Source organism: Neolamprologus brichardi, chromosome 7 (genome assembly GCF_056152115.1).
Source record: "Neolamprologus brichardi isolate AB-2024 chromosome 7, ASM5615211v1, whole genome shotgun sequence".
Lineage (NCBI taxonomy): Eukaryota > Metazoa > Chordata > Actinopteri > Cichliformes > Cichlidae > Neolamprologus > Neolamprologus brichardi.
Window position 1 is genome coordinate 36,339,301 of NC_142110.1, and position 15,211 is coordinate 36,354,511.

Below are 15,211 nucleotides of genomic sequence, written 5' to 3' on the forward strand. Positions count from 1 at the left end.
GGTTTTTGGACTTCCTTTACATGTGTTTTGCTTCCTTTACATGTGTGTGTTCCTTCTTTTTTCCTTCAGGCTTAGAGGGAACATGTTCTTTACAGACATATTGTCGTACATTTTGGGAGGAACACCCTTCAACTGGTGAGGGAGTATGAAAGGGAATCAAGGAAACTAGCGGATAATAGGAACCATCTCCGTTTCAACCTGAGATGCAGACAAAGCAGAGTTGTTCCTAAGAGCCTGCGCCTTGGATCCGCTGTCAGGGGATACAGAGCAGACTTGATTCTACAGAGAGCGCAAAATCAGCTTTTAAGTCAAAGGATAAGACAGGTCCATTTCACTATAGATGCCCTCCAGATCAAGATCAGCCAGACTCTGCAGGAACTGGAAACCCTTCTACCTTCTCCAATCTTAGAAGAGGTTTACAAGTTTGTGTACAAGGCTCAGTGGGCAAAACACTCTAAAAAAAAAGAAAAACAATGCAGGAAATTTGACACCTTGCTTTCAAAAACCCACACTCCTCCTTCTGAACCTACACAACCCAGAGAAGAACACACACCTGAAGACAGTCAGGAGAAATGGTTAAAGAACTTTTCAGACCGGAATCTCACTGAACCTGAAAAGAAAGTATTAGCCAAAGGACTAAATTTTGCCATTTCTCCGCAACAGTTGCCCATAGTGGACCTCATCACAGCCACAGAAACCGCCATACGGATTAATAAATTATCACAGACAGAAGCAGAGCAAATCAGGATGAAAGTCTCAGCCACCATCTCCAGTGCCAAAGTCCCTCCGTCCAACCTCACAATACAAGAAAAGAAGGCCGTCGCTTCCCTGAGCAAAGACCACAACATCACTGTTTCATCAGCTGATAAGGGAAGATGCACCATGGTCCTAAACACTACAGATTACCACACAAAGATCACTACTCTCCTCAGTGACAACAATACCTACGAAGCCTTAAAGCGAGACCCCACAAGCAGCTACAAAAGAAAGTTATAGCTTGCCTTCAGGACCATGAAAAGGACAAAATCATTGACCGCATTACATATCACCGCCCAGGGGATGCCATACCCTTCATTTACGGACTTCCTAAAATCCACAAGGAAGATGACCCACTCAGACCCATAGTCAGTAGCATAAACTCAGCCACTTATAACATTGCAAAACACCTCGCTACCATCCTTGCACCTCTCGTGGGGAACACCCCACACCACATCAAGAACTCCACCAACTTCACCGACAAGGTCCAGAAACTTACCCTGGATCCAGATGAAAAGATGGTGTCCTTTGATGTAGTCTCTCTCTTCACTTGCATACCCACCATGGAGGCCATGGAGACAGAAAACGACTACAGGAAGACAGCTCCTTGGAAGACAGGATTAACTTCACACCCGATCAGATCTGCACACTGTTAGACCTCTGCCTCACCACAACATACTTCAAATACAACGAAGGCTTCTACAGACAAAAACATGGCTGTGCCATGGGCTCCCCCGTGTCACCTATTGTAGCCAACCTTTACATGGAGGAAGTGGAAAGAAAGGCTCTTGGCTCTTTCAAAGGAAGAGTACCCAGCCACTGGTACAGATATGTAGACGACACCTGGGTCAAAATCAAGACACAAGAAGTGGAATCCTTCACTGTTCACATTAACGCCATGGATAAAAACATCAAGTTCACCAGGGAAGACACAAAGGATAACTGTTTGCCCACAGGATATGTGCACAGCGCAGTCCTGGACTGCGCTGTGCACATTGAAAAGAATGGCAACCTCAACATCGAAGTTTACCGGAAGCCCACACACACGGACCAGTACCTCCTGTTTGACTCCCATCACCCTCTGGAACACAAACTTGGAGTAATTAGGACCCTACACCACCGGGCAGAACATGTTCCCTCTAAGCCTGAAGGAAAAAAGAAGGAACACACACATGTAAAGGAAGCACTCAAAACATGCAGTTATCCTAATTGGGTGTTCATAAAGTCAGCAAAGAGGCACAGAAAAGAAGATCAGACACCAGCGAGGGAGGATAAGAAGGACAGACGCAACAACATTGTCATCCCCTATGTAGCCGGTGTATCAGAAAAAACTTAGGAGAGTTTTCTCCAAGCATGACATCCCAGTGTATTTCAGACCCAGCAACACACTCAGACACAAACTGGTTCTCCCAAAATACAAAACTCCAAAACACAAACTTAACAATGCAGTGTATGCTGTACTGTGTTGCGAGGAATGCCCAGATCTCTCCATTTCTGTCCACTGTGAGCGACCATCTTTGAACAGAGGCTTTGGTTTACGACACCAACTGTCTGCCATCTATAATCACATTTTGAGTTCCCTCCCCAGACGCCTTAACGCCCACTCACATCCTGGGCCATTTGACCTCAGGAATTTGCATGATAAGGTGGGGCCAGGTTTCACAATGAGCTCACTTTTGACCATAGAACTGAAGAACCTTCTTGGGTAAGAGGTGAAACGTCTTCAAGCAACTTAAAGAAGTCCAGACGCTTTTCTTTGCAAGCTCCTTTGACTGTTGAACAGTTCACTCTGTACATGTCAGAGTGTTTCTCTAACAGGAGGACACTCTTTACACTCCACTCAGCACAGGGACACTGAGGAACCAAGAAAGACACTAAACCCAGGATAAAGAGTTTGAGTGAATGTGGTGTTGAAGGTGTGGAGGTGGATCAGATTGTCAGAGGAGATTCTGTAGAATGACAGAGTGCCAGCAGGACAGTCCACATACACTGCTACTCTGTGAGAGACAGAGGAGGAGGAGGAGGAGGAGGAGATGGATGTTTCTCTTTTATTGTGCCTGACAGAATGAGGAGCACCATCAGAATACCACAGACTCCAGGACTGATCATTGTATCCAAACACACAGTCTCTGTCTCCTTTCCTTCTGATGCTTCTGTAACTCACTGATATATAAACATTTCCTCTGCACTCGACCTCCCAGTAACAGCGACCAGTCAGACCATTTCTACACAGCAGCTGTTCACAATCATCAAATCTGTCTGGATGATCAGGATATGACTGAACCTCCCACACATGTGTCACCTTCCTGTTGTTGTCAGACAGTTGGAGCTTTGTGTTCACTGTGTTTGTGTCGATTGTGAGTTGACAGGAATCTGATGGAGAGAACAAACACAATCCAGCTGCAGTTATTGATCCATCATCTGTTCATTGATTGACACTTTGATGATGACTCCTGACATGATAAAGATGGTTGAATGTGTGCTGCTTTGTTTTCATGAATCCCATTAAAAACACACTTACACTTCCTCAGACCTGGTGTCAACCATCGGACTCCAGCAGGCTCCACCCTGAAAGGAGGAGGGGGGTCAGAGCAGCACAGTCAGCATGCACACATGGACATTACATGGCTCTCATACACACACTGTTACACACTGAGGATGGCTCAAAGCTCGGCTCCACTGTGTTATTCAAAGAAATCTACAATTATTTATCAGCACATTTAAAAAGAGAGAGAGAACTGTGACAGTACCAGTACAAGAGTACCAGTCTGTGCATAGTGTAGGTATGTGTGTGTGTGTGTGTGTGTGTTCCAGATGTGACCCTGTGATACAGAGTAGGTGTCCTCCTATAGAATAAAGAGAATATAGTATAAGAGAAGGTACGACCTCTCTCATGACCCCAAGTTGTGTGTGCATGCCAGAGCACTCTGGAAGGCACACAGAGTCTTTACAGACTACTAAGGATCAAGCCCCTATCATTATGCAATCGATTATAAAACTCTAAGCATATATGAGTAAATACTTCTAAGCATAAATAACAATCAACAATATAAACCTTACAGCTGGTTTTAATAAAATAATTTATTTGTTTCTCAAATGAGAAAGAGCTATCGAGAAACACTCCTAAATCTGTAGCAAACAGTGTTCTGAACTTTTCCAGTGGGCCAAGGTCAACATTATCCAATAATGCTAAATCTTTTCACTTGCATTATAGCAATGTGAGCAGCTAGTGCTATGTAGGCTGATCTTAGCAGCTAATGCTAATTTGATGTGAATTAGCATTATCCCTTTATGCTAACAATGTTTTTTCTTACATTTTAACAATGTGAGTAGCTAATGCTAACACTATTTTTCATTCAATTTTAACTTTTCCCCTGCGATGTGAAGAGTTAATGCTAAATAGGACATCATTAGTGGCTAATTCTAATTTTAGGTGAATAAGCATTCGCAGCTAACGCTCATACCATTTTCCTTTGCTTTGTCAGAATAACAGCAGCTAATGATACAAAGTCTACTGTTATTAACTAATGCTAATTAGATTTGATTTAACATTATCCGATAATGCTAACTCTTTTTCCCTGCATTATAACGATATCAAATCAAATCAAATCACTTTTATTGTCACATCACATGTGCAGGTACACTGGTACAGTACATGCGAGTGAAATTCTTGTGTGCGAGCTTCACAAGCAGCAGAGTTGTGCAAAAATACAATAACGTAAAACAAGCAAAATATAAGAATGGCTAAATCTGAGACTAATAAATATATGTAGAATATATAATAGTATATGCATGCTTGGGGGAGCTCGCGACGAGGCTGCCATACTCAGCGCCATCTTGAATGAGAGATCAGGAGTTAATGCTAAGTAGGCTGCCATTAGGGGCTAACTCTACTTAGGGGTGAATAATTAGTAGCAGGTAATGCTAATATCGTTTTCTCTTTCCTTATAACAGTAGCTGTGTCCCAAAACGTCGGCTGCATCCTTCGGAGGACCCGGCCTTCGCGGTCTACGTGGGCCGGGTCCTTCGAAGACCGAGAAGGCCGGAAGTGCGAGGCTGTGAAATGGGATGGTCTAGCCTTCAGATTTGCGTCACCGCTGTCTCGGTGGACTTTATTAAACTCGGCCGTCTGCTCCTTGCTATCTAAAATATACTACTACTAAGTGAACCGGACCAGGCGTGGATGGTGGTGGTGAAGCCGGACCAGGCGACGGCGTGGATGATGGTGGTGAAGCCGGACCAGGCGACGGCGTGGATGATGGTGGTGAAGCCGGACCAGGCGACGGCGTGGATGATGGTGGTGAAGCCGGACCAGGCGACGGCGTGGGCGATGATGGTGGGGACTCCGAGGCTGCAGCTGGCGTGGGTGGAGACTCCGAGGCTGCAGCTGGCGTGGGTGGAGACTCCGAGGCTGCAGCTGGCGTGGGTGGAGACTCCGAGGCTGCAGCTGGCGTGGGTGGAGACTCCGAGGCTGCAGCTGGCGGCAGCGTGGAAGCCGGAGACGGAGGCGCTGCAGCAGGCGGCGGCGTGGACGAAACAGTGGATGCGGCTGCTGCTGCAGGCGTGGATGCGGCCGCTGGTGGAGCAGCTGGTGGCTGGATGGGCTCCTCGGGCCCCCCAGCTGGCGAAGCAGGAGGCTGGACGGGCTCCTCGGGCCCCCCAGCTGGCGAAGCAGGAGGCTGGACGGGCTCCTCGGGCCCCCCAGCTGGCGAAGCAGGAGGCTGGACGGGCTCCTCGGGCCCCCCAGCTGGCGAAGCAGGAGGCTGGACGGGCTCCTCGGGCCCTCCAGCTGGCGAAGCAGGAGGCTGGACGGGCTCCTCGGGCCCTCCAGCTGGCGAAGCAGGAGGCTGGACGGGCTCCTCGGGCCCTCCAGCGAGAACAGTGTCATGACCAGTGGGTACAGGGGCCCCTGGAACACACAGGACAAAACCAGCAGGTGCGGGGACCTCTGGCAGGCACAGAACAGAACCAGCAGGCGCACGGGCCTCTGGCAGGCACAGAACAGAACCAGCAGGCGCACGGGCCTCTGGAAGGGACAAAACACGACCAGCAGGCGCACGGGCCTCTGGCAAGGACAAAACAGGACCAGCAGGCGCGGGGGCCTCTGGCAGGGACAGAACAGGACCAGCAGGCGCGGGGGCCTCTGGCAGGGACAGAACAGGACCAGCAGGCGCGGGGGCCTCTGGCAGGGACAGAACAGGACCAGCAGGCACACGGGCCTCTGGCAGGGACAGAACAGGACCAGCAGGCACACGGGCCTCTGGCAGAGACACCGGTAACTGAAACTGCGCAGGGCGCTGGCTTTGCCCAGGCAGCGCTGGCACGGTGCAGTTCTTAGCAGGAGTCTTGGCCTCCAGGGGTCCAGAGTCGGCTGAAGGCAGAAACTCAGCCTCTGGGGAGGCCCGGGGGCGAATAACAGTCTCTAAATTAGGCAGTTTCTGAGAAACTAGAGTGGTTTTAATGGGTTTGTCTCTCCGCTTAAAATGGGTGCTAGGAACGGGATTCAAAATGGGTGGCACAGACACAGCCTCCAGTATGGAGGGAGCGGGTGACCGGGCTAATGGAATAGATACAGGCTGGGCTAATGAACTGGCTAAAGGCTGATGTACTGGTTGAGGTGAGACTGGAGTTGGTAGTGGAATGGATGCTTTGAAAATGCCAACTTGTGAGAGGTCAGTTACCACGAAGGTAGGTAAGCGCCGTGAACTGTCTCTACTCTCCCCATGAACAGCCCCAGAAAACACAGTCCCAGAAGCACCAGCGTCCATAAAACTCACCACAGCTGGTCGCACAGGGGTCCCTGAATCCGGCTGTGGGGTGAAGCACCGGTGGCGCGAATGTTTCCTCCCCACCGCTGACGGCTCCGACAGGCAGGGAAAAACCTCTGGGGGGTCAGGCCGTGAAACCTCCGGTGGGTGAATCTGAGACGGCTGCTTTGTGGCAGTCGTTGTCCGTTGTTGCTGGGCAGAAAACACTGGACACGGAGCTGCAGGCGGCTGCTGAGCAGAAAACACTGGACACGGAGCTGCAGGCGGCTGCTGATCAGCTGACGGAGCTGCAGGCGGCTGCTGATCAGCTGACGGAGCTGCAGGTGGCTGCTGATCAGCTGACGGAGCTGCAGGTGGCTGCTGATCAGCTGACGGAGCTGCAGGTGGCTGCTGATGCGGTGATGTGGAAACGCTGGGTGAGTCGGGTGGCACGATAATAATCCCTAACATTTTATAGAATGCCTGAGCAGGCGTAAGCTGGTTGCTGGCAGGCTCGTAGTAATCCTCCCGGGACCGGCTGGAGCGTCTTCTGCGAGACCGGGGCGTCCGCGGGGAGGAAGCTGCTAGCGCGGAACGGCAGCACGGAGGCCCTCCAAGCGCCAGCCGGGTCCCGTCAAAACGGGAGCTGCGCTTCCACGGTGAGTCCGCTGGATCCATTACTGGTCGCGTCGTTCTGTCATGTATCGCTGTGCGGCAGGCAGGAGTTGGACCCAAAATGCAGACACTCAGGCACGAGGTTTAAACACAAAGAACTCAGCTTTATTTGCTGGCGGGAGAAAGGCGTACAAAGTAAACTAAACTGGAAACTCAAACTAAACTCACAAGGGAGACACAGGGAGATCCACACAGCAAGAGGGACGACGCGACACTGACTCAGAGAAACACGGGGTTTAAATACACTGGGAAGTAACGAGGGGAATGAGACACAGAAGGAGAGCACAGCTGGGGGAAATCAGAACTGACGAGACAGGGAGCAAAGTAGGATACATTCACATGAGACACAGACCTTCAAAGTAAAACAGGAAGACGCAAACTAGACTAGGGGAGACAGAGCAACTAAGAAACACAGACAATACCAACAACAAAGAGACACAGAGGGGAGCTACTAAATACTCAGAGAACTAAACAGAATACAAGAAAACCAAACAAAGACACTACACTAAAGAATAAGCTGGGACAACAAAGTGAACTAAGAACATAATACAAAAAACGCAGAGGCACAAGAAACTCAAAACACTGGGTCACTGACCCAGGACCGTGACACTTTTCCCTTGGCTAACAACAATGTGAGGAGTCAATGCTAAGTAGGCTGCTTTTAGCGGCTTATTCTAATTAGGGGTGAATAATTATTAGCAGCTAATGCTAATACCGTTTTCTCTTTCCTTATAACAATATGAGCAGCTAATGCTAATTTCATGTGAATTAGCATTATATTAGTGAGGAGTTAATGCTAAGTAGGCTGACTGAAATGATTCTCAGCCTTGTTTCATTTTTCTGTCAGTGTCACTGACTGTCACTGTGACTGTGGACATATATGGAGGACCACAAGAGCCACGCGCATCGAAATAAAGATTTCTGTGCTTAAATAATGAATTGAAGAATAAATTCTGCATTTGTATATTCATTTTTGAATTCCAATTTAATAAACTGCATTTGAAAATCCTTTTTCCAATTGCACTTTAATAAACTGCATTTGAAAAACCTTTTTCCAATTGCACTTTAATAAACTGGATAATCCTGGATGATTGTAGCTCAGGTCCAGCTCTCTCAGATGGGAGGGGTTGGAGCTCAGTGCTGAGGCCAGAGAAGTACAGCCTTCCTCTGTGATCAGACAGCCTGACAGACTGCAGACACACAAAACAACAATCCATCTGTGAACTCTTCTCTGTACAATTTTCTTATTTTTTTTTCTTCTTTCAGAGAGATTTAACATCCAGATCATCAGTGCTTTGTGACACTGGAGAGGAAGAAGTCTCTCGATAGCAAAGGACCTGAAGCAGGACCAGGTTGAGGGAGGAAAAGACATCCAAAGTGACTGTTTGATGGGTATGGGGATATACAAGAAGATAAAGAAGGAAAGGAAGATGATCAGGAAAGAAGGACAAATGGGCCTGACAACTTAAGGCTCTGTCTTGTTTTCTTCTTTTAGAAACTCTAAGCTACACAAGTAAGTCTGCACTCTGGGTCTGGCATTAGGATATGTGCTATATGATGGTTGTATGTGGTTTTATAAGACTATATGTTGGAAGAGCCGATGAAGAGAAAAAAAATGAGAATGAATTTATGTTTCTCTTCCCTTTCAGTGCTTTTTCTGAGTGAATCATTTGAATATCTTTAAGGGAGCTTTCAGAACAAACTCATAATGAACTAGAAAAATTTGCATTTCCTGCAAAAATGCTGTGTGAATGCCCTGTAGTGTAACATGGTGAAAAGAACAGAAGAAGTAAAACTATATGCTTAAAAGAAGTGAATAAACTGAATTTTCAGCTGAAAACCGATGCAAAAGCTCAACTTTCAAATGAAAAGAGATGAAAAAAGCTGAACATTCCACAGAAAACATAAGAAAAAGCAAAAGAGGTGAAAAAGCTCAAAATTTTGCTGAAAAGAGGTGAATTGGTAGAATTTCTGCTGAAAAGAGGTAAAGAAGCAGAACGTTGCGCTGAAAAGAGGTGAATCAGCAGAATTTCTGCAGAAAAGATTTCTTTTTCTGAAAACAGCTGAAAAAGCTAGGATTTGTGCTGAAAACGGGTGAAAAATGGAAAATTTTGCTGAAAAGGGGTGAAGAAGCTTGAAATTCAGCTGAAAAGGGGTGAAGAAGCTAAAATTTGACACCCCCCCCCCCCCCCCCCCAAACTATGACTTAGTAGTAATACTATAACATAACAGTTATACTATGATTTTGCAGACATACTATGTTTTTCAACAATTACTATGATTGGGTACAAATACTATGATTTGGAAGAAATACTGTGATTTAGCACAAATACTATGATATACCAGAAATACTATGTTTCTGCAAAAATACTATGATTTGGCAGACATACTATGTTTTTGCACATATCTTATAATTTTGCTCAAATACTATGAAATTGCAGTAAAACTATGTTTTTGCAGCAATACTGTTTCTGCAAAAATACCATGATTTGGCAGAATTTTTTTGCCTTAGTAGTAATACTATAACATAACAGATATACTATGATTTTGCAGACATTCTATGTTTTTACACAGATACTATAATATGGCAGAAATACTATGTTTTAGCACAAATACTATGATTGGGTACAAATACTATGATTTGGCAATAATACTGCGTTTTAGCGCAACTACTGAGATTTATTGAAATACTATGATTTAGAAGAAAATACTATGACTTTGTACAAATACGATGCTTTGGTAGAAATACTGTTTTGGTTCGAATACTATGATTTGGCACAAGTACTATGATTTAGTACAAATACTACAAATTGGCAGAAATACTGTGACTTTGTAGTAATAGTATTACATAATAGATATAATATGATTTTGCAGACATTCTATGTTTTTGCACAAATACCACAATATGGCAGAAATACTATGTTTTTGCACAAATACTATGATTTGGTATAAATACTATGATAAGGCACATATACTATATTCAGCAGATATACTATAACATAACAGAAATATTAATTGGGCACAAATACTATAATTTGGTAATACCATGATTTGGTAAAAATACCATGATTTTGTACGAATACGATGATATGGCAGAAATACTATGATTGGGTACAAATACTATAATTTGTCAGAAAGACTGCGTTTTACCACAACTTCTGAGATTTGATTGAAATACTATGATTTAGCAGAAATACTATATTTTAACATAAATGCTATCTTTTGGCAGAAATTTCTGCTAAAGGGTACTATTTCTGCTTTTTAGCAGAAATGCTGTAATTTGGCATAAATACTATGATTTGGGATGAATACTATGATTTGGCAGATATACTATATTCAGCACATATACTATAACACAACAGAAATATTCTGATTTGGCACAAAAGCCATGATTTGGCACAAATACAAATGCCCTTTGAGGCATTCACACAATTACAGTAGTGTAGCCAAAGGCATGACATAGTTTTATGGAATAACTCAGATGAGATATTACTCATTTTAGTAAACAACATAGAGTGTTCTTTACTATACGCAATAAATGACACATCTTAATCAAACATGACTTCTCAGAGTATTCATATTCATTCAATATTCCACAAGAATTTTTTTTTTTAATGTTAGTTGTTTATGCAGTAATATTCAAATTTTAAATGATCATTGTTAAAATAAAATCCTGACCTGAGATTTTCCAGTGCACAATACAGACTCTTTAGTCCAACAGACAAAAGCTTCACTCCTGCGTCCTTAACTTCATTCTTACTCAGGTCCAGCTCTCTCAGACTACAGGACTGACAGCTGAGAACTGAGGACAAAGCTTCACAGCTTCTCTCCGAGAGATTACAGTCACTCAGTCTGAAAAATTAGAAACACACATAACAATGAGGCAGTTGTTAAAGTGCATTCATGAAGCACTGAGGTCTATTTAGCAATATTTATTTATGTTTATGGTGTGGTGATGGTTTGTTCCCTACACCTGCGAAAGACATTTTGGAGTACGCGGCCTTCTCGGACGGTGTTCCACCTGGAGACTCTCTCATCCTACTTGGAGACTTCAATGCTCATGTTGGCAACTACATATCATATCATCAGATCTAAAACTGTATTTTAAGAGATTAAGTCTGAATGGACCATGCTTAGGACCTCCATTTAACTTAGCTGGGTTGTGTCTACCACCAGAAGTAGTCCTCCTCTCAGGCTTGGTTAGCCTGTGGGACTTTGGAGGCAGCTGATTTCTCCTGTGCAATGCAGCTCGGGCGGTGATTGAAAAAAACAATGATGCCATGGAGAAAGACTTTTGGAATGCCTCAAAGAGGTTCTTTTAAACCATCAGGAGACTCAGTTGGGCAAGGCGGTGGCTCCACCTCCACTGTGTATAGTGCAAACAGTGCTGCCAACATCAACTGAGGATATTGCTGGAATACTTTAAGGACCTCTGGCTGGATTTCTGGCACATTTTCCACAGAGCAAGCAGAGTCTGGGTGGGTGGTAGTGGTGGTGGTGGTGGTGGTGGTGGTGGGGGGGGGGGGTAACTGGTCCATCACCTGGGGTGTGGTTACTGAGGCCGTTAAGCAACTCCTTGGTGGCAGACCCCTGGAATGTATAAGAATCACACTGAGTTCCTAAAGGCTCTGGAAGTTGTCTTGGTCTCTACAATTTCGCGTGGAGACCAGGGGCAGTACCTTTAGAATAGCAGACCGGGTTAGTGGTTTCCATCTTTAAGAAGTGGGACCAGAGGGTGTGCTCTAAGTGTAGGGGATCACACTCCTCAGCCTTTTTTGGGAAAGTCTATGTCAGAGTGCCTTAAAGGACAGTCTGTTCGTTAGTTAAACCTTGGTTACAGGAGGAACAATGCATTTTTTGGAACACTGGACTTGAATTTTACACTCTTGAAGACACTTGAGGGTGCATGAGAATTCGCCCAACCAGTCTAGACGTGTTTTGTAAACTTGGAGAAGGCATTCGACGGTGTCCCTTGTAGTATTGTGTGAGAGATGCTTTGGGAGAATGGGGTGTTTGGCCCATTTGATCCTTATAGCCAGCAATAAGGTGGACTCGTTCCCGGTGGGTGTTGATTTCTACCAGCAACCCCCGCCCCAATGAGGATAAGCAGGAGAGAATTGATGGATGGGTGCTAAATCAACTGTAGTTATTTCAAAGCATTACCAAAGTATGGCCAATTAGTATTTGATTTATAAATATTTTTTTTATAGTGCTACACGAAAAAGGATGAAGTTGAACTTAATTGTGTAAAATACTCAATTTGCTAATTTTGTCATTACACAAAAAAATGAAGTCACTTGATCCAACCTGAGAGTTTCCAGTTTACAATATGGACTCTCCGCTGCAACGGACAGCTTCTTTATTCCTGAATCCTTCAAGCCATTGGTACTCAGGTCCAGCTCTTTCAGAAGAGAGGACTGGAAGCTGATAATGGAGGACAGAGCTTTACAACTTCTCTGTGAGAGGTTACAGCCATTCAGTCTGTAAAAAAAAAGAATACATGGCACATACATGCATTCATGACGCAATGACAACTTACAATATGAAGCTTTGGAATAGACTTTGATCCTCCCTTCTGTTAAATATGTATAACAATTTGAAAAGAAAAGTTTCAACGTTTATAGGTAAAAGGTTTATTTTTTCAACACACAAACACACACACACACAAAGAAAGGCACTTGATCTGACCTTAGAGTTTCCAGTTTAAAATGTGGACTCTTCAACCCAGCAGACAAACGCTTCACTCCTGAATCCTCCAGCTTGTTATTACTCAGGTCCAGCTCTCTCAGACTAGAGGACTGGGAGCTGAGAACTGAAGACAGAGGTTCACAGCTTCTCTCGGAGAGGTTACAGAAACTGAGTCTGAAAAATATATTTGTGATAAATAGTTTTATAGCGACGGCACTCCGGCTCTATTTCACTCTTCTGTACTAGTGATGGGATTTCCGGCTCTTTTTAGAGATCCGGCTCTTTCGGTTCGGCTCACTAAAAAGAGCCGGCTCTTTCGGCTCCGAACCGGCGCTTCAGGTTGTTTTGTTGCTTTAATTAATTTATTATTAACAATAATATAAAATTATGCACAAAAGGAATTACTAAAGTAAAAAAAGTGGTTTTATTTATATATGTTTATATATAAATATATGCAGTGGCCCCTAGAGACAAATCACGTACAAACTCCAAAACACATTTCTAGCATGAACTGAACTTCCAAAGCAGAGCTACTAGATCACTTAAATTACACAATTGAAAGCATGTGTGTATTGTTTGTGTATTTATACACAGGCACTCATATATATTCAAATAATTTAAAAAAAATGTTCATTTACCTGTTATTACCACACACCAAATCTGGTCGTTGGTACTTTCTGGCTTGCGTAGCCACTGGGTAACAAAAGCGCAACACTGCGCCCAGCATCCTTGAGCACTTCTGTTGTCTTTTGTACGTGTTTTGAGTTTTTATGTGCTTCTGAGTTTTTACGTGCTTCGGAGTTTGTACGTGTTTTGGAGTTTGTACGTGTTTTTACGTGTTTTGGAGTTTGTACATGCTTCAGGGTTTGTACGTGATTTGAAGTTTGTATGTGCTTTGTCTCTAGGGGCCACCGTAAATATACTTTTATTTATTCACTCCACATAAAATGTAATGAATAAATCATATAATACAAAAATCAACTATTCACATTTCAACTTTTAACTATTTAAATTTCAGCTTTTTCCTTTTACAAATTTAAAGTGAAACAACACAAAACACTGCAAACCACAACACAATTAAATATAAATTAAAATATGAAAACAAAAAGAACATGCATAGTCTCTGTCATATGGACCTGCATGAATAAACTTTCTGAATCCTTTATCATCTGCAACTGAAAATAGTTGTGGATGATTACTATACCTTTCTAATGTGACGTTGCTGTCCCTGGCTCTCTTTCTCTCCCTCTGGCTCTGTTCCTGTGCTACTGAGTGTAACTACCGCCCCTCCCCCCTCTGCCCAGCGTAAAGCACAAGGCTCGCGTGCTGAGTGAAGCAGAAAAAAAAGTGCGAGAGAGGCTGAGAGAAAGAAAAAAAAAAACCCACGTGACGGCTTGCGATAAGGAGCCGGCTCGCATCGTTCACGTCAAAGAGTCGGCTCTAAGAGCCATTTTGTTCGCGAACGACCCATCACTATTCTGTACCACCTTTAGAAGTCTGTCCAGCAACAAGCATGTGACTTGTCACATGCTTGTTGAGATGTTTAATGAAAACTTAAAATGAATGTTTTCATTAATGAAATTAAAAATTAATGAATGAAACTTAAAATTAACATAGCCAGACTCAAAAAACAGTGTTGACTCCAGCTTATCCCCCCCCCAATCACTCAAGCACATAATTACAGTGTGCCGGACGCCCAAAATACCAAAAAGTGCATTCGAATTTCACATTTCTATATTCTATGTCTTTAACATAACAGCATTTCTTTTTTTTTTTTTTTAAACGTATGTTTATTTGTTTTTTCAACAGTATCAACACCAACATAAAATGAACGTATGGCAGTCATTAAAATAATAATAATAACAACACCAATAATAATAATAATAATATTAATAGTAATAACAATAATTGAAGTGTTAAAGGATTCCAAATAAATGCATAGTTAAATAAATTAAGATAGCAAACCATACAAATAAATACAATTAAAAAAAAAAAAAAAAAAAAAAAAAAATCATAATATAGGTTACACAGTAAATTCCCAACAGCAAGTCAGACATTATTCATTATCTAGTTGTCTTATTCACTCACCGCCCCCCCCCCCCCCCCCCACATCCCCACTCCTCAGTAGATCCAAAAATATCTTCCAGATGTTGTAAAATTCAGAAGCCTTCTTTCTAACAATATAGGTCAGTTTCTCAAGAGCTAAACTCGATGTTAAGTTATTTAACCAGTGGTTAAAAGAGGGGCAACCAACATTCTTCCAGCATAAGGCGATACAGCGTTTGGCCTGTAACAAACAAAGATCGACCATTTTTCTTTCCTCACACGACAGAGTACAGTCATCT

At 43.6% G+C, this 15,211-nt stretch overlaps 1 protein-coding gene and 1 pseudogene across 5 annotated transcripts in view; one reads left to right on the forward strand and one right to left on the reverse strand.

The window, feature by feature from the left end:
• LOC118453508 (NACHT, LRR and PYD domains-containing protein 3-like) overlaps positions 1-15,211 on the forward strand; it is a 454,485-nt gene that overhangs the window by 148,851 nt on the left and 290,423 nt on the right. The gene's annotated exons all lie outside the window — the stretch shown is intronic.
• Positions 1-15,211, reverse strand: part of LOC102795943 (uncharacterized) — a 128,592-nt pseudogene that overhangs the window by 99,277 nt on the left and 14,104 nt on the right. Inside the window, exons 6-7 of the transcript XR_015719281.1 lie at positions 12,867-13,040; positions 10,857-11,030 (exon numbers count right to left, since the gene is read on the reverse strand). The product of XR_015719281.1 is annotated as an uncharacterized LOC102795943 (transcript). The remainder of the gene's footprint in view (positions 1-10,856; positions 11,031-12,866; positions 13,041-15,211) is intronic.